Below are 26,945 nucleotides of genomic sequence, written 5' to 3'. Positions count from 1 at the left end.
GTGTGGTTAATTGTACCCCAACCACCGAAGTACATCGGTGTTTATCTAGTATTCAAATCCGTAAAAAAGCAACTAACGTTTATTAAGATTTGAACCTCAGAACCTTCGATTTCGAAAATCAGCTGTTAAACAACTTTTTTCGACGACGAGTTAACCACTAGATTTGTTCACGCCCACCGTGCGTGAACAAATGTAGTGTGATTTTATTCACAATAAATAGTTTAATATTTTATGTAATAAAACGTGATTTGATGAAATTAATATTTACGGAGATATTAACGATTAAAAAATCAAAGCGGCAGCTAATTTAGAATCTTCAAAGTGTACCAACTTTCATTAAAATATCTCAATCTCTTTTTAAGTGATAGATATTTATTGAGAAAATTAAAAAGTAACAGAGCGAGGGAAAATGAAACGAGATATGCCATTTGTTCACATAAACTTATTTATTTTGAATCAGTCGCTTAAGTTTGGGCGACACCTTTCGTGACTCTATGTAGAACTTATTTTAAAGTTATTTTTTTGATTAATAAAATAAATAAACGAATAAGGAAAAAATTTAAACGGTAACGATAATAATTTTAACTGTATTACCGCGAGAAATTTAAGTTTTATGCTAGTGCACGGGTTAGTTAAGGAGCATGTTCCAGTTATTTTTGTAAATCTTGTCTGCTTTTTACTGGTACATTTGATTTTGTGTTTATTACTGGAAATTATTATTAAAAGTAGGCTAAATTCTGGTACCCATTTTATTAGATGTTAGTGAAAAGTAGCCGACCGGTTACCGGTGACTGTTATGTTTTTGTGGCGGTCTAAAATTAACTTGTATTCTCTTTGTCACACTATTACTCTCTCCGCTCCCCTCCCTTATTCGTCCCCTCTTATTTCATTCCGTACGTTTTCATCCCGATTGCTGTTACTACTACTTCTAACTATATATCATATCCCCCCCCCACCTATTTTCTCTTGTTAGTGCGTGTTACTCCCTACCATTTGCCTTTCGTCACCGGCTGCAGTCTCTTAACTATCCTGTAGCTTCCTATTTTTAGTTTTAAACTTAAAACGTTCGAATGTTGTATCCTTTTCTCTCGTTGATATCGGGTGTAATGATGCGGTTTCGTAAATAACTTGTTACTTATAAATTTTGTTTTCGTGCGTGTTTTTGTTGTCATTTTTTTAAATTTATTTAACTGTAATTTAAAAAAAATCATTTTTACTATTATTTATTTTTAATTTTATTAATAAAAATGTTTAATTTATAATTATAATTGCTTTTTTAATATCCTAGGATTAATATTAGATATTCTGGTTTTATCTGAAAAATTTGTTATTTTATGCTGTGATTTAGATTTTGTTTATGCTTAACGGTCTTTAAAAAACGGATGAAGTTTCAGTTCGTTCGAGCTGAATGTTTTTTTGTGGAATTTTCGGCGGTTCTCTCTAAGTAAGTTTGATTTGAGTTTTTAAACGGAAAACAAAACGTGGACAAGTAGCCAATTTGGAGGATGTATTTATAATCATCATCCGGTACTTAGTATCGAATTGTTGCATCGTATTAAATAATTTAACTGTGATATTCAAATATATTTTCGTGTGAAAATTCAAGAAATTAGTTTGGAAAAGTAAGGTTATTAAATAAATAATACATATTCTTTCGCATAAAATGTTTAAGGTCGCATTCTTTTTATAATTAGTCTTTTTAATGATTTATATTTTTTCACATTTTTGTTTATGTTGAACAAGAAACGGATCCTTTGCGTTATTTACATTTTTGGCTTTATTTACATGTAAACTATACCATTTTACATAGTTTAATTTTTGTTAAACATAAAATAAATTCAAAACCTGCACTAAAAAACGATTTAAAAAATATTTTTTTAATATTTTAAATGCGGTGCTTATTTGAAGTTTGGGCTCATTGTTGGTTGTATTTAAATTTTTCGTCAACTTTTTAAAGTGCTACTTAAGGAACAATTGACGAATTATATCGGTTCCTTTTAGAAGAAATGTTTACTTAAATTTTATTTTGGTGATGTATTTTTAGTTAGCCAAATTCAACATACTTCCATCTTTTATTTATTAATAACGATAAAAAAGCCTGGTTCTGTATAACAGTCATGATCAATAATTTTTTTTTTTTTAATTTGAAAGGTGAATTTTAAAAATTAAAAACCAAAAAAAAGATATTTTGGAAACAAAATAATGGCTCCTGCTGAACATTTTTTCTTTTTTTTGTAAGTTTTCCTTAAAGTTCCTTTTTTAATAAAAATCATTAAAAAAATAGGAATAATTATATTCATTATTTCAAAAATAATATTTTCGTTATCATTCTTCTGAATATTTTTCCACTCACGCTTAGCACCATCAAATGAAATTGGAATAAATTGACCACCAAAATCAATGAAACCATTTAACCCAATAGAAGTTCCACTTTTGAACACAATCGTCCAGGAATCACCAAGATTATAAGGAATTATTTCACTCCTGTTTAGTTGAACGGAATTCTCAAATGATCGTGTTCAATTACTTCGTTTAACGGACAAACAAAATTATTGATTTTTTGCTTATTAATGAAGTATATTTGTTATTTATAATCTTGTTTCTCTTATTAATATCATTTTGAGCCGTTTATTTTATTATTTTTCATATTTGCGTGTTTAAATTAAAACTGTTATAGTAATCTACAAATACATACGCTATTATGACATTTCTAAATATAAATTAATTTTACAAGTTGCATTTTAATTTAACGAGATAGAAAATTTACGGTTTTACTACATTACAACCTCTTTTTTAATTTTATTCTCAGACATATGTTTTTATAATGAACTGTCTGTAATTATTTACTATAATAAAATTTTTGTTCAGGCGACTTGAAACGAGTTATTTCTAAAATTTATGATGTCATTGTTTTTGATAAGACGTATAGCGCAAAAAAAATTAAATTAAATTTAAAAAAAAATCTAATTCTGTGTTTATAACAAAGCAGGTAGAGCAAAATTCTAAAACCAAATTCTACATACCGTTGATAAACAAAAACATAGAAAATTCGGTCTCTTTCAGGATGATTTTTACGCGTGCAGGTATGATACACAAAAATGCAATTGGGGTGATAAGGTTCGGTGAAATAAACAAATATTTTTTTGAAATATAGAAAATATCCGGCAAAGGGTTGTCGGAATGTTTTTGCTTAGTATTTAGTAGATATTAATTTCAAATATGCCGAAGGGTTTTGAAATATTTATGACTTATTTATTCGTACATTATTTAGAATATAATTAGAAACATGTAAATATTAAAAAAGCACGACTACAAAAAAAAATTTCTGCCAAACATTGCTCTTTAATATAGAATAATTAAAGAGCGTGCTGGTGACAATTTTGTGTTAAGTATTTATATACTTTTTTAATTTATTTTAACACAAACACACACACACACACACACACACACACACATATATATATATATATTATAGCCTTCCAGTAACGTAAGGATTCCAATGCAGGGCCATACATCTAAATCAGTTAGGCCGTTGAGTTGCTGTACGGTGGAACGAACATACATACATATACATACAAACTACACCCTAAATACATTATATTCCTTTTTGGGTAGTCGTATAAAAAAAATCAAAATGTTCGGTAAACAAATTTGGTGGATTCAATTTGACCGTCTTATTATAACTACGTTTTTATCTTAAAAATTATGCACTATTAATAGTATAAATAAGAAAACAAATTTTGTTAAAAAATGATTTGGTTCCAGTCAGCCCTTTAAACGTACGATGTTTTATCATCAAAATTAAACTGTATTTAGAGTACAGTTGCTATAAAAATCAAAAGTCGGGTTCTATGACACTGCCGTGTCGTCAACATAATACTAGTTACAATTGGATTTTCAATTTTAAAATTAAAGTTTAAAAAATATATTTTTAAGTACGGATTATTTTACTCTCTTTATATTGTTTATTTACTCAATTGTGAATAATTATTTATCAAAAATTATAGTTCAGTAAAAAAAAAAAAAAAAAACCTTAATGTTCCATTGTTAATGGGTCGAAAGTTAGGCGAAATTTTTTCAGGCAAATTCATTAGGGATATACAATAATAATAATATGTAGCCAAATTTCAATTTTTTCCGTCAACAGTTTTTGAGATATGAAATACATTTTTTTAGAAATAATGCTGAATATCATCCCCCTATGCCTAAATCCGATCGACTTAAAAGTTTGTAATTTTAAATAAATTAATAAATTTTCCGATCTCCGTGGCAGAGTGGTAGTAACGTCTCGACCTTTTATCCGGAGGTACGGAATTCGAATCCCGGTCAGGCATCGGTATTTCTCATATGCTACAAAAATTCCATCTATATCCCACGCACAAGCTTCAAGCTTATCCGGTGATATCATCAAGCCAAAATAAGTATTTTCATCGTACTAAATCTCAATTTTCTGTAACCACTTTTTTCTTTTCGTTCCGATCACTACGGATCAAGTTTACATAATTTTAACTTTTTTCTTTTCCCAAAAGGTTTTCATTCTTTTGCTCTGTTGTCGTCTTTCTTCCGTCTATCTATTTAAGTTTATACCCTTCTCTTTCTTTCTCTCTGAAAACTTATTTTCTAAATTTATCTCTGTCTTTACACAGGTCCTTAGAAATGTTAACGGTTTTAGATCTGTGTCTATTTATTTAAACCGGTTGGTCTTTGTGTTTATGTAGAGATTAAATATTTCTTTTGACAATCTTTGGGTTGTTCATTCTCCATAAATGTCCATAAAACTGTAATCTTCTTTTCCGGATTAAGTACCGCATTTTTTCTGTACGTTTGTAAATTTTTTTTCGCTTTTCAATTGTAAATTCCGTCTTCATATTTCGGTCTACTATGACCGTGATCCGTCTCCTATGACCACTATTAAACAGAAAAAATGAAAAATTGGGAAAACTACCCCCTCCAATTTTTTTAAAATTTTGTTAAAAAATTTAATATCTTCAACGCCTTATTTATAGAAATTTCGTGAGCGATTTTCGAAGAATTTATCTGGAGCCAGTCTGGAGATATTAATCAAATACAAACAGCCCTGCACTCGTACATACGTACACTTACAAACTACGGAAATTTTTATACTTTTTTGCGGTTTTTTGGATTAATAGGGTCTCGAAACGTACGTCAACCTTTTCAAAATATCAATACCCAAAATTTCTGTCCGATCGCTATATTTTCCGTTTATAGGTATTCTACTGCAGCACCAGTAACCGGGAAAACAAAAATAAACAGAATTTTCTGCAACCTGTTCAACGTGTAAGTGAATATGTGCCGAAACAATTTTCATAATGCCTTCTTAATTGCGAATTATTTTTTAAATATTTATTGTAATTAGTATCTTCAGGTATTTACCTTAATATTATTATTATTATTATTTCACGCGTGTATATTTTAAATAATCAATATGAACTTTATTCACATCTATTCTGAATTTTTTAATGCTGTTCTGATCAAGTTTTTACTTCACTGTTTTCCTTAATTCATCCAGGCAAATGCTCGATCAGTTTTTGTTTTAATACGTGGAATAAGATATCTAACTTTTCTTTAGTTGATCTATATAATGTGTTGGGTAAAGTTAAAAAATAAAAAAAAAAACACACAGCTAGTATTTGCCAAAAGAAATTGGACTTTAATTATGTAAAACAACTGAACTTATGTTAAAGCATAACCTTAAATTGAATGAAATTATGAACTAAACATAACTTAATTTCACATAAGAAATATCAACTGAAATCAGCATATCAGTAATAATATTATTAAAATGAGATTTACAATTATATACTTAGAAAAACAAAACATCAATAAACATAATATAACTGGAGAACTATTGCATTACTGACAAATGCTGTAATATTGAAAAATTAGCAATGAACAAATGTCATAACCTTAGAAAAATAAATTAAAGTAAATCTTGATTGGCATTGGCCTTTCCTGATTTATGAACCACAAACTTAACGTTAAATAATGTAAAAATGTAATTTTAGTTTGACGTAGAAAAAGACACAATAATATTACAGTACAAAAGAGTTAATTACAATATAATCACACTGAACTTAATTGAGCACATGAAATGGGTTGCAGCTGAAATGACAGTCTTCTGTAAGTGACCTGTCGTGACTGTACTAAAGTGAAATTGAAACTTGAACGGCATAGGTAGGATGAACGGAATGTTCCACAAATTTGAATGATGACATAAAGGTTTAACGTAATGAGTAAAGAAAAACTGAACTTGCCTGTAGCAACCAAATATTTGCCAGAGATGACCTCGTAACAGCAAGTACGGAAGAATACCTCTGTAGTCCTGGGCGTAGTCCGCACGGTGAATCAGGAATACAGCGGCGTGATGTGGTTTAGTGGTAGAGTGAGGCGCGGAATCTCAAATGTGTTGTGATGAGTTTGAAATTCTGCTTGAGCGTGAATGTTAACACAGAGTTTTGCAGGAGAGTATTGCCATAGGCGACTGCACTGGTTAGATGTTGGAGGTACTCTGCCGAAAAGATGGCGAAAAAAGGCGGGGGTAACCAGAACCAGGTAGTGGACAGGATATTGTGTGTTTGTATTAGTAAGGGGACGAAAAGATAACGGGTGTTTGAAAAAGGGTAGTCAGAAATAGCTCGATAGAATAAGGGGCGCGGTCGCTAAGGATGACGGGGGGAGGTTCGCACGAGAACAATAATAGAGACAGGTGGACTTTACCGACCCAGCAATACGAAACCAAGTGGAATTCAAACATTCCTTGTAACAAAACAACGGGACCTACCCTAGCTGGGAACTCGTAGAAATAACGGAAAAACTTTATGCCAGAATGGCGTAAACATACTGGGGGGCGAGCGAGCAGAATCATGAAGAGAAGACCAGAGGAGGAATCTTGTTTCCAGGAGGAGTGATGAAACCAGAAGAGAGTTTGATACGGATGACACGGAAGATACCATCCTTACCAGGAAATGTTTCCGAGATGACACCAATGGGTTTTTCGGTAAGAAGATGCGGAGTTGAAAGAACGGATTTGAGAAGTCGTTTTCTTGGGCTTAGAAAGAGGTATGCGATTGATAGGAACGTGGAAGGCTGGTGGTCCATTCCACCAGGAATCGCGAGTAGGAGGCTGTGAGGCAGAAGATCCTTGAAACGCGATGTCAGAAGCGTTACTTGGAGATTTTACAGAAGGGGGAGAAGTGGTTTCCAAAGTTCGTTTGACACGGTTAGTCTCGTAGGTCCGTAACCTGTATGATCTGTTGCGGTTGTTAGCCACGGTCGTAGCATCTGAAGAAAGAGTTGAAACGACAGCGTATCGTTTTTCAGGACTTTGAGTGGTTTTAGGATGAAAAGGATGCTCAAATCGTTGATCATCCGGATTGGGAGGCTGGGGATACATAACTTCCTCGGTTTCCCTACATTTATGAAAAGTGTCACCAAGAGAGTCTTCTTGTGAAAATAGGGTGTTGAAAAAGGAAGTTGATTCTTCAGACGGCGAAGCGAGAAATTCGGAGGTGTTGCCGATGATTATCCATCCAAAGACAGTGTAGAGCGCGGAAGGAAATCCGGATTCTTGAATATTGCCGGAGGGCGCCAAAACATGGCAGAACAGGTCACTGCCAATGAGAAGGTCAATAGGCGAGGAAGAGCAAAACGTCGGGTCAGCGAGATGGAGATGTTGAAATTTGTGGGCGACTGAAGGGGACAAAGAATGCGAAGGAAGGTTACCAGAAATATTAGGAAGAACAAGTGCCTTAGATTGAAAGGTCTTTTTGAATTGAGGTAAGGAGTGAATTTTGATGTTAGCGGTACCAAGAACAGAAGCATGGGTAGAGGAAATACCGGAAAGGCGTATTTCAGAATTTTCCAAAGGAAGGGCAAGACGGGAAAGACAATTTTTTGTAATTAAGGTGCGTTGCGAACCGGAGTCCAAAACAGCACGGACCGTATGCAGTTTACCGAATGAGTCTTCTAAAGAGACGATGGCAGTGCCAAGCAGCACAGTCGAAGACTGTTCACAAGAGGAATGACAGGAAAAACAAGTTGCGTTGGGGTCAGACTGCGGTGAAATTGGAGTAGAACTGATACGAGCGGAATGAGTGACGGGTGAATTATTAGAGAGAAAATTAGGGGCTAGAGCCACGGAAGGTGTCGTGGGAGCAGGTGTGGTTACAGAGGGTGAGGGGCAAGCGTTATGAGCAGAATGACAACCAGATAGAGTGGGGGTATGTGGGCGTAGAGACGAGTGATGGGACGATTGAAAATTACTGGAAGACTGAGATGGACAATTCTGTATAATATTTTGCCGGGAAAAATTAGGGGACGGAGGAGTGGTACAACGACCTGAAGATAAAAAGGGTTTCAAAGTGCTGTCGTTTGAACTTCCGAATAGAGCGATGTTACTCTTTTGACACAGTAAAGTATGGTGCGAGGAGTTATTGCAGTTTCTGCAGTTGAATTTTGACATACAAGTTTTCGGCGAATGAGAGCCCAAACAGCGGAAACAACGATCATTTTTTCGTAACCAGGCGATTTTTTGTTCATGCGACAAAGTTTGAAATTGTTTACAGCCATAAATACGATGAGCGTCCGCACATACCGGACAGCGGCCGGACGGAGTGTGATTTTGAAGAAAGAAGGATTTTATTGGCTTGGAGAATTTTGATGTTTGAGGACTAGGGTTATTAAAGTACGTAGGAGATTTTTCAGAAAAGGTGACATCGGCGTCAAGGCTTTCGGAAATTTTTTCCTCAACCGTGAGGAATTCAATCAGCTCTTCGTATGTGGGTACGCTTGACGAGCCGATACGATTTTCGAAACGCGTTCGAACGTTGGGGGTGAGTTTTTCTAAACCAAGCTGCAGAAGAAGAAAATTTTCTAAATTTATGTTGAGACTTTTCAACGCATTAATGGAGGAAATGTACGTGGCCTTAAAATTAGAGAGGTAATTTTTACGATCATCGGACTGAAAACATTTAATACGGCTGTAAAAGCTATTTAGAAGAGAACGTTTGTTGTCATATCTGGAAATCAAAATGTCATAAGCGACTTGATAATTTTCCGCAGAAATTGGCAGAGATTCAATTAATAGGAGCGCATTACCAGATAAATGTGTTCTTAGAATTTGCAGTTTTTGTTCAGAAGATAGCTGTGAATTTTCATGGACGGAACCTTTGAACAGATTGTGAAAATTTATCCAGTCGTGGAAATTTCCAGAAAAAATGGGAATTTTGAATTTCGGAGTCTCTAATAAGGAATGAAAAACTGGTTTGATATTCTGTTTTAAATCGGGAGTTTCTGATTCTACAAGTTTAATGGGACAAAACAATGAATCCCATTCGGTGCTGATTAAATTTATATCACAAATTTCCGATTGGTTTTTTATTTCTGAGTTATTAATAAGAATTTCATCGATGATGCCATAAAACTGTTGATCGAGGGCTTTGATATCATCAAATTGTTTACTAGATACGGAAATTCCGTGAGAGTTGACGATTCTCCTGAGTTTGTTAACACGAAGCTGCGCTTTGGCTAACAGCGCAGCGTTAGCTGAAATGATGGTGGCCTGAGCACGAGTCATGTTGTGCATTAAGTTTACAATAAATATTTAAATAGTAAGATTAGAAACAATATGAAATACCACTCTTAAAACTAACAACTTAATTATACAACAATAATATAAAATCAGAAAGAATTTTTTATCAGAGAATTAATACATACGATAATCGTTATATTAAATTATCACAAGCAATAATTAATTATATAATTACTGTAATTAGTAATTGTCGTTTACAACTTTCATGAAATCATTACTTTCAGTAACATGCTTAAAAACAATACAATATAAGATATTCTAAATTTGAAAGAACAATTTAAAGTATTTATATAATAGAAAAAGTTTAGATCAAAAATGTTTGAAAGAGATTTTATGACAAAAATTTACTTTAGGAAATGTAGTATGAACTGTAAATCCGGAATGATATCCGGCAGCCGGAGGACCAAAAACAACTAGCTATGTTGGGTAAAGTTAAAAAATAAAAAAAAAAAACACACAGCTAGTATTTGCCAAAAGAAATTGGACTTTAATTATGTAAAACAACTGAACTTATGTTAAAGCATAACCTTAAATTGAATGAAATTATGAACTAAACATAACTTAATTTCACATAAGAAATATCAACTGAAATCAGCATATCAGTAATAATATTATTAAAATGAGATTTACAATTATATACTTAGAAAAACAAAACATCAATAAACATAATATAACTGGAGAACTATTGCATTACTGACAAATGCTGTAATATTGAAAAATTAGCAATGAACAAATGTCATAACCTTAGAAAAATAAATTAAAGTAAATCTTGATTGGCATTGGCCTTTCCTGATTTATGAACCACAAACTTAACGTTAAATAATGTAAAAATGTAATTTTAGTTTGACGTAGAAAAAGACACAATAATATTACAGTACAAAAGAGTTAATTACAATATAATCACACTGAACTTAATTGAGCACATGAAATGGGTTGCAGCTGAAATGACAGTCTTCTGTAAGTGACCTGTCGTGACTGTACTAAAGTGAAATTGAAACTTGAACGGCATAGGTAGGATGAACGGAATGTTCCACAAATTTGAATGATGACATAAAGGTTTAACGTAATGAGTAAAGAAAAACTGAACTTGCCTGTAGCAACCAAATATTTGCCAGAGATGACCTCGTAACAGCAAGTACGGAAGAATACCTCTGTAGTCCTGGGCGTAGTCCGCACGGTGAATCAGGAATACAGCGGCGTGATGTGGTTTAGTGGTAGAGTGAGGCGCGGAATCTCAAATGTGTTGTGATGAGTTTGAAATTCTGCTTGAGCGTGAATGTTAACACAGAGTTTTGCAGGAGAGTATTGCCATAGGCGACTGCACTGGTTAGATGTTGGAGGTACTCTGCCGAAAAGATGGCGAAAAAAGGCGGGGGTAACCAGAACCAGGTAGTGGACAGGATATTGTGTGTTTGTATTAGTAAGGGGACGAAAAGATAACGGGTGTTTGAAAAAGGGTAGTCAGAAATAGCTCGATAGAATAAGGGGCGCGGTCGCTAAGGATGACGGGGGGAGGTTCGCACGAGAACAATAATAGAGACAGGTGGACTTTACCGACCCAGCAATACGAAACCAAGTGGAATTCAAACATTCCTTGTAACAAAACAACGGGACCTACCCTAGCTGGGAACTCGTAGAAATAACGGAAAAACTTTATGCCAGAATGGCGTAAACATAATGTATTATTATTGTACCGATCGAAATAAAACATTTATTTATATATCGGCTGTTATCGTTTTAATAGTTTTGGTTAAAAGAATTTTCGATAAAATTTTTAAAGATTATCAAAAAGAATATATTTTTAAAATGAAAAAAAATATTTTTAAATGAAATATGATATACTGTATGTAAAAATTTTTCTATACGAAAGATAAATAAAAGCTCTCCGTAGATTGTTTGCGGAAATTTCATGATCTTCACGTAAAAGGTTTCTCTTTTTCTTTTTTAAAGTAAGTTGCGCCCTTTATAATCCCAAGATTACAAGGAGTTTTTTGTATCTTTTATAATAATTCGCGCTTAAAAAAATTTTGTGTGAAAATACATTGTAGTTTTGAATATATTTTTCTATCGATGTATTATTTTGTCGTATTGATTAATTTAGTTTTGTTTCTTATTTTTTTTTTACAATTTTTATCGCACTTTTCGTGTATTTTATTGTTTATATTTTCTTACTCCTAAAAATATCCTTATCGGTGGTATAAATTGTACTATTTTGTTTATGGAAACTTATCGTTAAATATTTAATTAATAAAATTCCTTTTACAAAGTTTCTCCTAAGTTATTTCATATTTCTTTAATCCGTCATTATACGTTTAGTATAATCTATTTCGTCGTAAATTTTCTTAATATTTCCGTAACGTTAGGCGGTTATAAAATTAAAAATATTTAATTATTTTATCATAAAAGTCTATTTAATCCGGCTTGTTTTTCTAATTTCATTTTTTAATTTTAATTAATAGTTATATATAGTGTAGCGGTTAGTCGCATTAGAAGGAGAACGAAGAGAAATGAAATGAGATTTTATCTTGTCGTTCAGACATAGATACAGTGACTTAATTGCTTATTTCTAGTGAAGTAATTTCTAATTACATATTATTGTTCGTACCAGATGTAATATGTTACTCTTCAGTACGGTCATCGTTTCATTCGCTTACTTCTTGTACTTCGTTTATTTATTCTCTTTTATACGAATATTATTTATTTATTGTCGGGGGTACACCCGGTCCTCGCTTCGTTGGTCTTCTAAAAGGCAGGTATGTTTTCATTAATTAACTTTAATAGAAGAAAAAACAAATTTAATTTAACTCTATAGGATACGAATTTATTTGATATTAAATATTAGTTCGTTTAGAATAGTTTTACGCATTATAGTATTCAAAATGATTCGCTAATAATATAACAAACTTTCAGGATTTGTTCTACCGGTGAAAATAAATAAGAAAGTTCATGTAACGAATATTCGGAAATATAAACGTAGTTTAAATTCGTTAAAAAATGTCGACCGGTCAAAGATTTCGCCCGGACCTCTGCTCCTTCGATAAAATTAAGCTAGATCGTAATTTTTGGGATCCAAATTTAAGGATATATTTAGAAGTCTTATATGAAATACGACGTAAAAAATTGATCCCAGAATTTCATTTTTAATAGTTTTCGAGAAATCTGGGGTAAAAGACATACTGTTTTATATTTGGTGTAAAATAATATTGTGAAACGGTTAATAAACAGAACATTTTTAAACAGAAGTTGTAAAAACGTTATCCGAGTAAAATTATTATAAAGTCCGCAGAAACTAAACGCAAACGTAAGAATTTCGGAGTTTATTACAAAACAAAAATATCAAAATGTTGTAGATTTAATTACGTATTAAATGAAACAGAGTTTACAAAAAAGAATCAAGTGGTTGTCTACTTAAGTCGGCTGACCGACCAGCAAAACTAAACCTTTCGAGGATAGGTGATATTCGTTTTTGCATGATACAATGTAACCTGTTTCATTGTTTTTAACAACTAACTGATAAATACTGTGTGTGTATTTCAGTTGCTTTACGCGCATCATTAGAAAAAACAATGTAAAGTACTGTATCAATATACGACTCTGTTCTGAATCAGTGTGTGTTACATGCGTTGTTTGAACCGGGGCAGTGGATAAACCCTGATTTATTTTCTAGCGTGCGCCCCCCCCTCCACACACACACGCACACACACACATTAGAAAAGTTTCCATAACGGATTGTTAAATGAGTTTGTTACATTGCGCAGATATATAGGGCTGTTGTAAATTTATGATACCTTGGATTCTAAGGATTTTTTCTTAACTTGCAGAATTACTCATCTGACTGCTATTCTTGGAAACTAATCTGTTCCCCATTTTTGGTTTTATGTTAAAAATATTATAATTATTTGAAGTTGTTTTCAATTCATTGATTAACTTAATTTCTTTTTTTTAATTTTATTTTATTCGTTTCATTTCAATACTCTTCGGACGGGTCATTTGATAACTAAATAATTATCTGCAGTTTGTTTTTTAAAAAAATATTTCAAATAATTTCGTCTGGGTTTTATTTTATTTAAAAATATTTTAGATTATTTGTATCATGTACTTACTACAAAAATTGTTACTATGTAATTTTGCGTATTGGAAATAAAAACATTTTATTATTATGTGCCGCCGATCTCAAAAGAAGAAATGTATAGAATAATTGAAAAAGCTATTTTTTCATATTTTTAGTATGGTTTTCTTGTAGTAGGCGATTTTATAATTACAGGCTGTATCGGGGCGCATGGTCGTTGGTTTAACGTGAAACGTTACAGACCTTTGATGAAGTTCCTGCGAGCTACAGACCGACCAAGAGTTAAATGGGAGAGCCGCCGTCGCATTTCTTTTGAACAAAACTGAAAGTCTCCAATGGAAAATTTTTCTCCCTTCATTTGGCCAACTTTACAGATAAATTGGTCGGTCTGTATGTCAGCTAGTCACTTTTAGTGTATCGGATTGAAACAAAAACGAGACGTTGACTGCGTACTAAATTTAATTTTAACATAGAAGCAGTCGCTAAATGGGACATGATATTTATTTCGACCAATATTCACCAGACAATTTTGATTGATTTTTTCGACAATTTTGTTCAGCATCGGTTTGTGATATGAGAAGTAAGAGACATTAAAGCATAATAAGCAGCGGTAGAGGTGCTCGCGCCGTCGGTGTTGTTCACCGAGCCCGCCGTGCTAGTTTTGCGACGCTCCCGAAACAGTCTCGGCACCGGACACTGGGGTACCTGTGCGTAGCCCATTACCTCCCCTTTCCAACGATATGCTTAATTTATATTTCCGGCAGGCTTTTGCGCGGGCTGAGGCTGACATTGAATTTTTATACTTTTTTACATATGTTTACTTTAATTTTTTACGCCTAAATATTGTCCAAAATACATTTATTATTACTTAAATCGATCTACCTCGACAAACTCTAAACACGCACGGGAATCACCACCCTGTCACGTTTAAGTCGTGAGTTACACCTAATGGAAATGAGCGAGAGCGCCAGTTTTGGCCGATCTGCGCTGTGCCCTCCCCGCCATCCCACTCGCCAGTGATGCAAACTCACAAGTCGTATCGCCGAGATGACCGTGAAAGTTATAAAATGACACCGCATTTTCGTCTCTGAGACTAATAGTTAGGGAGTTAAGGCAGGACGATATAGACCTTTTCGTTACGCTATGAATTTTTGTTCTGGTACCCGTATGTTTCGGTGTGATTTTAAAGACATTTCATATTTTTTAAAGACGTAGTTGCAGTAGTCACAGTGAGAGGGAGAGAAAAAGTTGGTAATACGTAAGTTATTGGATTTGCTTTGTTTATTAAAGCTTTTCCAACGTCAAGTTTATAAAATAAAATCTCTGTTATCCTTTATGATTACGTATAAAATATTCATTTCCGTTAATTTTTGTTATTATTAACTGTGTATTGGGTGTAAATGGTTGGTAGTAAAGAAATAGGAAAACTAGTTTTCCATCTTTTTCGTTCTTTTTATATTTTTTTTTATGAGCGTTTCCGATTTTTTTATTATTATTATTATTATTATCATTGTCTCTTTCTACATTTTTTATTTTTATTAACGGTAATAAAATATTATTATATATCGTTTATTTTATTTTACATTATACACTGGTTTACTTAATACAGATTTTATGAGACAGCATTGTTTTGCTAAAGAAAACAATTTACTTCGAATCCATGCAAATTTACAATACCGTATTATAAATCGTCACTTCATTTTCTATCGAATTATTATGGTTGCTCGCATTTACTAATATATCCATGTTTTATTTAGGAGGTTGTATGCTGATAACGCTTTTAGTTTCCGTTAGATTTGTTTGTATTTTGTAATGTTGGATGGTAAATTTATTTGTTTGTACGTTTCCTTTCTTAAAGGAATAATGTTTTATTGTACGAATTACTTTAGCCGATTTATTATCTTACATATATGTTTAATGAACAATCGATAATATTCTGTTTAAAGCGGTGCGATTTAAAGAGGCATAAATAAATTTTATTTGAATTGGAAAATTCAAGGATTTCCCGTTAGGTTGGATCATCCTATAAACCCTTTTTTACATTGTCGTTATCCGTTCAGTCGTGTCCGTCCCTCGGCGATTCTGTGGACACGTTTTCTCCATTCGTTTCTGTCATTGACGGCATCTTCCAGTTGTTTCACGGTCACGCCTGTTTCAGCGTTGATGGTATCAAGCTAACGGGTCCTATGACGGTCAGATCTCCTTTTGCGGCTGACCGTACCAAGCGTCACGGAATTTTTTAATAAATTTGACCGCATGACGTGTCCGAAGTACGAGAGCTTGAGCCGAAATATTTTGCCTTCAAGAGACACGACAGGTTTTGACCCGCTCTAAAACTTCTGTAAAATACAAACCGAAACCCTATTCTCATGAATAACAAACATATCGTACAATAATTATTAGGAAAAAGGAGAAATAACTTAATCACCGCGTTACCTTCTTCGTTGAGGGTACATGATTTCTTATACATCACTAATTTTGCTGAATAATTTAACTCTGTAAAATTAATCGAAATATAGATGAACTTTACGATGTGAAACTTTACTGATTACATGAAATACTGCTTCATCACTAAAAATTAACCGGGGTAAGAATCTATATCGACTATGAGTGTATCGCAGAAATCTGTACGTTTTCTTTTGTCACTTACACAAAGAGCGTGTACCGGTTGTAATCGGTACGGCCTGAAACGCAAGCGTCATCTTAACACGCGCCAAACGGTCGTATGAGGGATCGAAAATTCTCGGCTAGCGTAACGAGTGGACCTTTACGGGCTTCGCCGGTAAGCCTTTTGAATTCGTTGTACGTTTTCCTCGGAACTTGCACATCGCCCTTGACTTTTCCCTTACGTAAAAACTCCGATTCTTCAAACATTTTATACCAGCGACGAATATTCTTAGCCGATGGTGGACCGATCCTGAAACGCACGCTGAACCGTTAGTAAGTAGGCTACTCTTTTCTTGCTAAATTGTAGAACACAAAACGGCTTCTGTTGCACAGACGCCTTGTTGTTTACGACTTTAATGTTAGCGTACATTTGAGCGCTAGTATTACAATCTTACAGCCGGTATTTGAAATTCTTGGACACGCACTTAAGTGGTGCAAATTTAAATCACTGACCGTGCGTAGGGTTACACAGGTGTATGGATTTGAAGTCGGGTCATTTTTTCTTGTACTTTTGATCGTGATATTATTATTGTTGTTTTTATTATATACATTCGGTGTTCCAGAAATTTTCTTTGTTTTGCATGTGTATTCCTCTCATAAAAATTGATGAAAAGAAAATTATAAGCGGGAAAAGCTTTGAGTTACGGTTGTCGATGAAAGATTTCATTCAGATTACTGCTCTAAAGATCAAATAATACTATGTTAAAATTCTACGAGGTAAATTATTCACCAAAATTATGGTTTATAGGAAATCATGCATGAAAAATGGAAAAAGAGTTTGTGCTAGATTTTCAGATTTTCTTTTGTTGGTTTTTCAGTAAAAATGGATTTAAAAAAAAAATCGATGTTTATTGAGAATAATTAAATCAATTTACTTAAAATTAAATTCTCTAAAAATCCTGCCTAAAAGGTTTCTTTACGTATTGGTAAAAATACGATATACAAAGTAGTGCTTTTTTACTCTAAAACAGTTTTCTCGAAAATACTTGATAAATCCTACAATAATAAAGCGTAAAAAATAAGTATTTGTCCGTACTAATAAAAAATACTTTAGTTTGTTAATGATTATTATCCTCGTTAATTTATACGTATGTTTTTTTTTGCGAATGTGAGCGCGTGCGCGTGTGAAATATAAAAATCTAGCAAAATTTAACGAGCTGTGATAACGTCATCTTTTATTTTTAATTTTATTTTAAATTGTGCTTAGGATTATTATTGATATTTATTGTTTTTAATCGTGGTTATGTTAATTAAATTTACTTTTAATTAACTAGAAACTAATGGCTTGTTATAAATTATTTTAGTACACGGTTTTATTAATCGAATGAATTGTCTGCCTTTTACTTTCCATGAGAATCAGGCCTTTCTTGTCTTGGTACATTTCAATATAGAAAATAAAATAACTGTTCTCTAATTTATAATTTCCACTGTATATCCGTTCCACTTAAATACATATACGTACGAATTTAATTTTCTGTATTTAGCTGTAAGAATAACTTATTGCCCTTGCAGGTAGTTAATTAATTATGTTTTTTTTTTATTTCCTCGTTTGATCAAATTTTTTTTCTGTTTAAGGTATGCTAGTATTAATAATAATTACTCGTTGTTTGGGTATTTTCTGTCATTCCCCATCAAATGTTAAATTTTTACTATTTTAAAAAGTTGCGACATTAATATGATTTTGTACAGAAAATCCGGAAAAAATCATTAAAAAATTATCCCATTAATATTTATCACGTTAAACTAAGGGTTTTAGCATGAAAGAATATGTTCAATTAGACAGTCCAGCCCGTCTAAAATCTTTTTAATTACAAGCATCGTTTCGTTGTTCATACTAAAAACCTTCACCTTATCCTTTACTCTTAACACCTTACTATAATACACAGATAAAAATAATAATTAAAAAAGCTGACAACACAGTTGTAGGACTTATCTGTCACGCGGCTTTTTTTTTCTAAGCTGTCACACGGCTTACACACGCAACTTAGTTTAAAATATTTATCATTTTATTTAAATGTAATTTTTTTTTTGTTTAATTAAATGATTTTAACTAAAGCCCGCGCGCATACCATATTTCATTCGCGCGGGTTTGGCGGTACTAGCGGCCATTTTAAATACTTTTTTATACTTTAAATATTATCCATTTATTTAATTCTACCGCTCACCTGTGACGTTATAACATAGTACACATCTCAGGAATGGTCGACCTGAGACTGTACATGACTGCACTTCATTTATATTCATACATATCCTGATTCATATAATAAGTAATACCTTACGGTGTTTCCGGAGGCTTAACAGAAAAAGAAGACTACAGTAGGTGTACGTCAGTGCTACACTAGCGCTTCTTGTGGTGAGAGGACTCACCACAAGAAGCGCTAGTGTAGTGAGGGGGTACTAATGACCCAGTATACCCACTTAGCCACTAATTTATTAAAAGTATCTTTTGAGGTGGGGTGCGATTTTTCAAAAACATTTTTTGGAAATACTATTTTTTAATTGTTTACAAATGTGCCTAAGAAAAATATGGCCTTAATAAGACGAAATCTTGAGATACTAAGGGTGACGTTCTACAACCTCACCCCCTTGACCTTTTACGTTGAAAATTTAATGGGATTAATGCTCCATATGTAGAAGTAGTCTGACCAAGTTTGGTCAAAATCGGTTGAGTAGTTCTGAAGACATAAGGTGATCTAGAGTGTGACACCGATCATACACACACACACACACACACACACACACACACACACACAAACACGCACGCACGCGTACATACGAACATCCGAAAAATTTCCATCTGGTTTTTGGGTTTCCTAGGTATCAAAGTGTAAAGATCTGGTGAAAACCGCATATAACGCGCGCGCGCACTAAAAAAAACCTATAAAAACTATATAGCTTTGCTATAGCGCTAGACGGGAAAGTAAAATTACATAGTAAAATTGAGCTAACCTTTAAATCAAATTGTTGAACAAATACGCAAATACACTCATAGGAGAGTTACATAATGGGAATTTTTGTAATTAATTTTATCATAATTCCTACGACAAAATACCACAATAATAGTAATAAACAATTCTTGAAATTTTATAATTGGTGAAGAATAACAGAGAAAACCCTGTTATTTGTTAAAGGCATTGTAATGTAATTTATTTCCTATCTCTGCTAAATTATAACCAGTTGCTTCTACTTTTATCCCAATGAGTTTAAAGCAAACATAACTCGCTTCGAGAGTCATAGTTAATCCATTATTAAAATCGAAAGGTGATTTTATTTTAATCTCCGAACATCAATTATTTGTTAATTTTAGATATTATTTTATTACAATTTTTTTCAAAACTGAAAAAAGTAAGTTCATAAAATTATTTATTTTTTTAACTTTAATTGAATTAACAACCTTGGAAAAAGCGTATCTCTCAACAAAATATTTTCATATAGACATCGTCAATTTCTTCTTGGTTCCTAGCCACGTACGAATTACAAAAAAAGGATCAAAATAAGATCGAGTAGTAAAACTGAAATAACTGTGTATCTACGGTTTTTCAAGGGTTAAACATAGAAAAATGAAATTCAGCAGATGCACCTACCTCGAAACGATCTATTTTTCAATATAAGCCATCACATCCCCAAGCATCCAGAGGTTCTCAAGGGAGGGGACTCAAAAATTTTAAATGGAAGAGAAGGGTAATGCTAAACCGTTTCAAATGAGCGTTGAAAAGCAAAAAAAGTCGGTTACAACAACCCTAATCAAAATGACAGCAGGTAATATTTCTCACGACTAGTTTCAAAGGTGATCTAAGTAGTGGTCTCATACGAAAAATAGTTTGTTTTGAGGTAGGAGCATTTAAAAAATTTAATTTTTAATTTCTCGGCGAATGCAATTAAATTAGCTGTATGGGGAAATTATGGTAATTGTGTCAAAATCGTCGTGTCGGGTTTTTTTGCAAATTTTTCTGTAATATGGTCCAACATCCAAAAAGTATATATTTGTCGGTCTCTGCGAATGTATGTTGTCGCAATGTTTTTTTTAGCCTTATATCCCTTTCTTTTTCCTGTTTAGCCTCCGGTAACTACCGTTTAGATAATACTTCAGAGGATGAATGAGGATGATATGTATGAGTGTAAATGAAGTGTAGTCTTGTACATTCTCAGTTCGACCGTACCTGAGATGTTATCCCTGGATAACTTATATCCCTGGATTGACCGAATCGATTTTCTTCAAATCTGGTTCAAATATTTCTACGTATGAGGGATGATTGGTCATATTAATTTTTATTTCCAAAATTTGTTTTGAGTGATATCGCGAAAAAACCAATCTCGATTTTCTTTAGAACATTTTAGAAAAACTTGCTTTGGCAATTTTGTTTACTATATTGCATTTATAAATAATCTAAAAGATCAACTTCCATCTCTTAAAATTGAACTAAATATATATTTTTTATCTTAACAAGGAAAACCTTTTGACAATTTTTACGCTTTTTATTTTAGCCTTTATCAGAGTGATTTATAGAATTAGGGAAAACTTTACTTAAGCAAATTTGTTAAGCTTGATATGAATATTTTTAGACGATTTTTAAAAAAAACCTTTCTCCACCTCTAAAAAATATAATATTCTGTTTTTAAAATTATACATCAAATATCTCTTTAAAGGTGATGGAAAAACAGAAAGTTAGACGTAAAATCTTTGGGTTACGACAACCGTAACCAAAATTCCGTATATTTAAATTGTTTACAATAGTTTCAAAAATGATCAACAAAGACTTAAATAACTGCCCGACAAAAATTAAAAGAGTGAGCCAAGAAATAAAAAAACAACCAAATATTGTATTTTTTTAATAAAGGCTAAGTAAGAAATACCAATTTTCAAACAAATATTTTTCCTGTGTTTAAGATCGGGGTTTATAATTTTGTAAAATTGTAGACATTTTTGGATAACCCTGTGTATGATATAAAATTTAAAAAAAAATATATATAAAACCTAAGGAAGATGGTCCGAAGAAAATTATGTATGAACGTGTGCGTACTTGCGTATACATGTAGGACTGTTTTTTGCTTGATAACTCCAGACTGGATGGACCGACTTGGATGAAATTTGCTCCAGTGATTTCTTTAAGGCGCATTGATAACTAATTTTTGTCCAATCGGTTGAGAGGGCGTGAAAATACGTATCTTTTGGATCCCATATCGAAAAAAATTTACTCAAAGGGTAGGTCAATTTTTTGACATTCTTTAAAGCTATTTATGTAGCTAACATACTTTCTGGATCTTATTCAATTCCCCATATTGGGAACAAAATTTTTTTTGTTTCTGGATTCTCATATTCGTGTATTAACTAAATGATTCCATTAAATTAATATATCTCTTTGGTTATGTATTTTTGCTGTTACGTTCAAGGTTGGGGAATGATAAGCCTGATTTTTTTATTATTTTGTCAGATCGTTTTTCTTAATGTCTTTAACGAAAAATTGTTAATGCGAGTCGTTGATGTCATTTAATTGTGGTTTCAATTGATGAAGAGAGTGGGGAAATATAGTCACCGTTGGGTCGTGACTTAAAATTTTACTCAGAGTAAATTTTTTTCTAAAATTCTTTATTTTTCATAATTACTTACTTTTATGTTACTTTAAATTAAGTGTAACTACTCTTAAACAGTAGTAGTATGTCGTTACTTTTATACGGATTTGAATACTAGATCGTAGATACCGGTGTTCTTTGGTGGTTGGGTTTCAGTTAACCATACATCTCAGGATCGGTCGAACTGAGACTGTACAAGACTACACTTCATTTACACTCGTACATGTCATCCTCATTCTTCCTCTGAAGCAATACCTGAACCGTAATTCCCGGAGGGTAAACAGGAAAAAGAAAAAAAGAAACAGTAGTATGTCGGGAATCTAATTCTTGGTAGTCAAGACTGTCATCTCTCTTCGCCGGCTTTCTTTAAAAAAGTTTAAAAAATATATATTATGTTACTTTTTATTTTTTCTGAACTTATTAAATAGATCTTAAAAATTTTACAAATTAGCTGATGATTTATGAAAATAGAACATGAGTCATTTGTACGGCGGACCACCCAGCGTTGTAGTTAATTCGTAATTTATTATCGATTTATTAGTTTAACTATAGAAGAGATTTATCGATTATCGATTTAATCAGTTTCTGTAACAAGCTCTCGTCAGTCATCGTAGGTGGTTTTACGGATGTAAAGATAGTAAAGTTGGCGAACGAGAAATTTGTTTATATCTACGAGTTCGTGTGACTAGTTTTATCTACAATTTACTGCAACTAGTTTTTACCTCGTAATTTACTGTGAAATCGTTTGTTACAAATATCTATATCCCGTACTTATGTAATTTCACCTATACGTATGATAATTTTATTTCGTATATACTGCTGAGCATACTATACAAAACGGAAAACTTTACACCGAGATACCTGTAAGTAAGCAGTGTTACTTTTACTGGCAGAATCGTAAATTCGGCAACCGCTTGGTCGTTTAAAATAATGATCGTCCGATAAGAATAGTATAATAGTTTTTTTTACCCCCGCTTCTTTATAAGGGTTTGAATAAGAACGTACACTATCAGAAAGTATCTTAGTTATTTAAGTCTGATTAAATTACATGAATATATTTACCTACACTTAAGATTTGAAGATACACATACAAGATCCGTATTTCCTTACACCTTTGGTCGATTGTGACCAAACTTTTATAGAATCAGTGCCCAATATACAAAATTCACCTTGCCAAATTTCACCCGAATCGGTTCATTAGTCTGAAGATATCAAGCAAAAAGTAGATCGACGTAATACTTCCTTCCGTAATTTTTCAGTGCTAAAAACGTAAAGATCTGCAGAAATCTCGATATGTAATATTTGAATCCATTAGCGTATTTTTCCTTATTTAGTATATTGTTTAAACAGGAAGATAAAGAAAATGAAAAGTAATATTGTCTTAAAAATTTCTATAGGTACCTTGGTGTATTTGCTAGGCTAGTTGTATTTTTTGACCTTATTATCATTGAGTTTTCAGTTTATTTTTTTAGTTTTTAAATTACATTATTAAATTATAAACGATAGGCATGAGCGAATACAAAATGAACTTCAGGCCTGGATTATTGTTTGATATATTATTATTATTATTTTATTTCTGTACGTGTAGGCCCTGCATATATTTGGTAGGCTTACAATATACACATTATATTCGTCGTATCATATTTCATTCTATCCTGTCTGCAGACAGTATGTTATATGACGTTGTGCTGCTACCCGACACGCACATTGTTTTCTGTTACTTGTCATCATTGTTTATTATACATGTGATTTCTGTTTTTTATTTTATCTGAGATGTTTTATTTTTCTTTTAAAAAATTTTTTATGACTTATTTAAATAATTTTTCTCTTATTTACAATAGTAATTTAATAACATTTGTTTATTGTTCGTTTTAAGTATATTTTTCTCTTATTTAATTTAATTAACGTTAAAGATTTTACAGTTCTGTATTAACATTATCATAAGGGGACTTTCATTAATTATATCGTGCGGGTGGGGTGAAGGACGTGTAAGAAAATGTAGTGTTTTCTTGCGTGAATGGCGAGCGATAGGCTATATAAATATTTTGAAAGATTTATGAATATCTGCATTATCGATATTTCTTACGTATAAAAATCTATATTAGTTGTATTATATTTTCGCGTATTAGTTTTTGGAAGCTTAATAATTCTTATTGAAGGTAAAAACGTCTGAGGTAATCTTTTTTTAATATCCATTTTTATAATTTTTCTCTTAATCTACTGCATTCATTTATGATTGAATCGAAAGGAGGTTCCAATTTGACCTTTAAATTTTGTTTTTTCACACCTTATTCTTAACCAAATACATTAATTTGGGTGATTCTTTTTTATTTTGTGAACATAAATCAAATAAATAATTACTCCACCAAATAAAATTTTAAGCTCCAAAAGACGAGGGTGGTAAACCGAACCGTAATTAAAACATCAAAAAAAGGTAAGACATTATATTTCTGTTATCAAAATCTGTTATTAATTTAGATGACATTAAAAAAAACTATTTCTGAATAAGGTGTCAATGAAAGTTGTTAAAACGTGTTTGAATTTTTTATATTCTCTGATAGTTTATCTGTTTTTCAAGTCGTGATTGAATCGAAAATGATATATGGTTTACGGTTGTTATGAAAAAGTCGAGTGTCTTTGAGTCGAATAAGATATTTTTTTGAATGATTTCTGCAATAACGAGCGGCCGTACGAAGTGAATGTGATATTTGGTTTTGTGTGAGAAACGATATAACGTCTGATATTGTTAATGGTTGATAAAAGATTTAAGAAATTCTTTTTGGGAAAAAATAATGCGGCCTGGTGAATGGATTTTCCATCACGTCGATGAGCTAAATTGTGGTGAATTGTAAAACAATTCGATTTTCGAATCGCCGACCATTCGATTTTCCTGGTCATCTCTTATTTGTTTAATCTTGTTTAATTTCTCTGTTCCTAAAATTAAAGATTGCGCTAAAAGAATAAAGATTTTTTGACATCAAAGATATTCAAGTATCAGTATTGATATCGCTGTTATTCAGGAACTCAGTATTATTCTTAAAAAAGTATTGTTCTGGTTCCAGGTGTGTTACCATTTATTTATTGGAACGCAATCTGAATGATATAGATACCCAGAGAAGGTTCTTCGAAAGCGACAGAAACCACTAATGTAGAGTTTCAAACCTGTTTTTTTACTCTCGAGTTCTGAGAATTGAACTGTCAAATGTAATCGCTTGCACTAACACAATATATGTATAAAATCCTTTTTTCTTCATGACATAATAATAGCTGTTTTTTTAAATCATTATATACATTTTCTTATTAACTTTATCAAAACGAACTACAGTTTTTACTTTTCCGGCTGTAGAGCCGATTTTTATGAAAGTTTTTACGATGGCTTCTGAATATAGGTCATTGATGTCATTAAAATTTGTTTACAATCTGTTAAGGGGGATTGACAGTCATCATGGATCCAGCATCTCAAAATTTTACTCAAAAATAATATTTTTTTTGTTAATATTTTTGGGAGAAAATTTGGATTTCGTAATTTTGGATTAGTATTGTGTTGGGATTGTAAATTAAAAATGGTGAAATATTCGTATATATTGGCGAAATCTATATGATTTTATTTTGAAATTGATCGGTTAAGAAGGATGGGGTAACCTATAATTTGAATACCAAAGAAAGCAGGGGCAGATAAATGTGAAGAATACAGAACAATTAGTTTAACTAGTCACGCATCAAAATTCTTAACTAGAATTCTATACAGAAGAATTGAGAGGAGAGTGGAGGAAGTGTTAGGAGAAGACCAATATGGTTTCAGGAAAAGTATAGGGACAAGGGAAGCAATTTTAGGCCTCAGATTAATAGTAGAAGGAAGATTAAAGAAAAACAAACCGACATACATGGCGTTTATAGACCTAGAAAAGGCATTCGATAACGTAGACTGGAATAAAATGTTCAGCATTTTAAAAAATATAGGGTTCAAATACAGAGATAGAAGAACAATTGCTAACATGTACAGGAACCAAACAGCAACAGTAGCAATTGAAGAACATAAGAAAGAAGCCGTAATAAGAAAGGGAGTCCGACAAGGGTGTTCCCTGTCTCCGTTACTTTTTAATCTTTACGTGGAACTAGCGGTTAATGATTTTAAAGAACAATTTAGATTCGGAGTAACAGTACAAGGTGAAAAGATAAAGATGCTACGATTTGCCGATGATATAGTAATTCTAGCCGAGAATAAAAAGGATTTAGAAGAAACAATGAACGGCATAGATGAAGTCCTACGCGAGAACTATCGCATGAAAATAAACAAGAACAAAACAAAAGTAATGAAATGTAGTAGAAATAACAAAGATGGACCACTGAATGTGAAAATAGGAGGAGAAAAGATTACGGAGGTAGAAGAATTTTGTTATTTGGGAAGTAGAATTACTAAAGATGGACGAAGCAGGAGCGATATAAAATGCCGAATAGCACAAGCTAAACGAGCCTTCAGTAAGAAATATAATTTGTTTACATCAAAAATGAATTTAAATGTCAGGAAAAGATTTTTGAAAGTGTATGTTTGGAGTGTCGCTTTATATGGAATTGAAGCTTGGACGATCGGAGTATCTGAGAAGAAAAGATTAGAAGCTTTTGAAATGCGGTGCTATAGGAGAATGTTAAAAATCAGACGGGTGGATAAAGTGACAAATGAAGAGGTATTGCGGAAAATAGATGAAGAAAGAAGCATTTGGAAAAATATAGTTAAAAGAAGAGACAGACTTATAGGCCGCATACTAAGGCATCCTGGAATAGTCGCTTTAATTTTGGAAGGACAGGTAGAAGGGAAAAATTGTGTAGGCAGGCCACGTTTGGAATATGTAAAACAAATTGTTAGGGATGTAGGATGTAGAGGGTATACTGAAATGAAACGACTAGCACTAGATAGGGAATCTTGGAGAGCTGCATCAGACCAGTCAAATGACTGAAGACAAAAAAAAAAATAATTCGAATTAATTAAATATTTTTAAAACGGTTTATCATATAATTTTGAAATTTCGC

General features: G+C 32.5%; 1 protein-coding gene across 9 annotated transcripts in view; it reads left to right on the top strand.

Moving 5' to 3' along the window:
- Liprin-beta (liprin-beta 1) overlaps positions 1-26,945 on the top strand; it is a 387,502-nt gene that overhangs the window by 226,450 nt on the left and 134,107 nt on the right. For 5 of the 9 annotated variants that reach the window (XR_012755391.1, XR_012755390.1, XM_075358201.1 and 2 more), the window contains exon 1: positions 1,076-1,192. The exons of 2 other annotated variants lie outside the window; for them this stretch is intronic. The gene's annotated coding sequence lies outside the window, so the exon portion shown is untranslated. Of the gene's footprint in view, positions 1-1,057; positions 1,193-24,299; positions 24,352-26,945 lie in introns of those variants that run through there. 2 more of the 9 variants (XM_075358199.1, XM_075358200.1) reach the window with 2 other exon arrangements.

Source organism: Lycorma delicatula, chromosome 2 (assembly GCF_047948215.1).
Source record: "Lycorma delicatula isolate Av1 chromosome 2, ASM4794821v1, whole genome shotgun sequence".
NCBI lineage: Eukaryota > Metazoa > Arthropoda > Insecta > Hemiptera > Fulgoridae > Lycorma > Lycorma delicatula.
The sequence above is the reverse complement of the archived record's forward strand: the minus strand, read 5'-3'. Positions and strand labels throughout refer to the sequence as shown.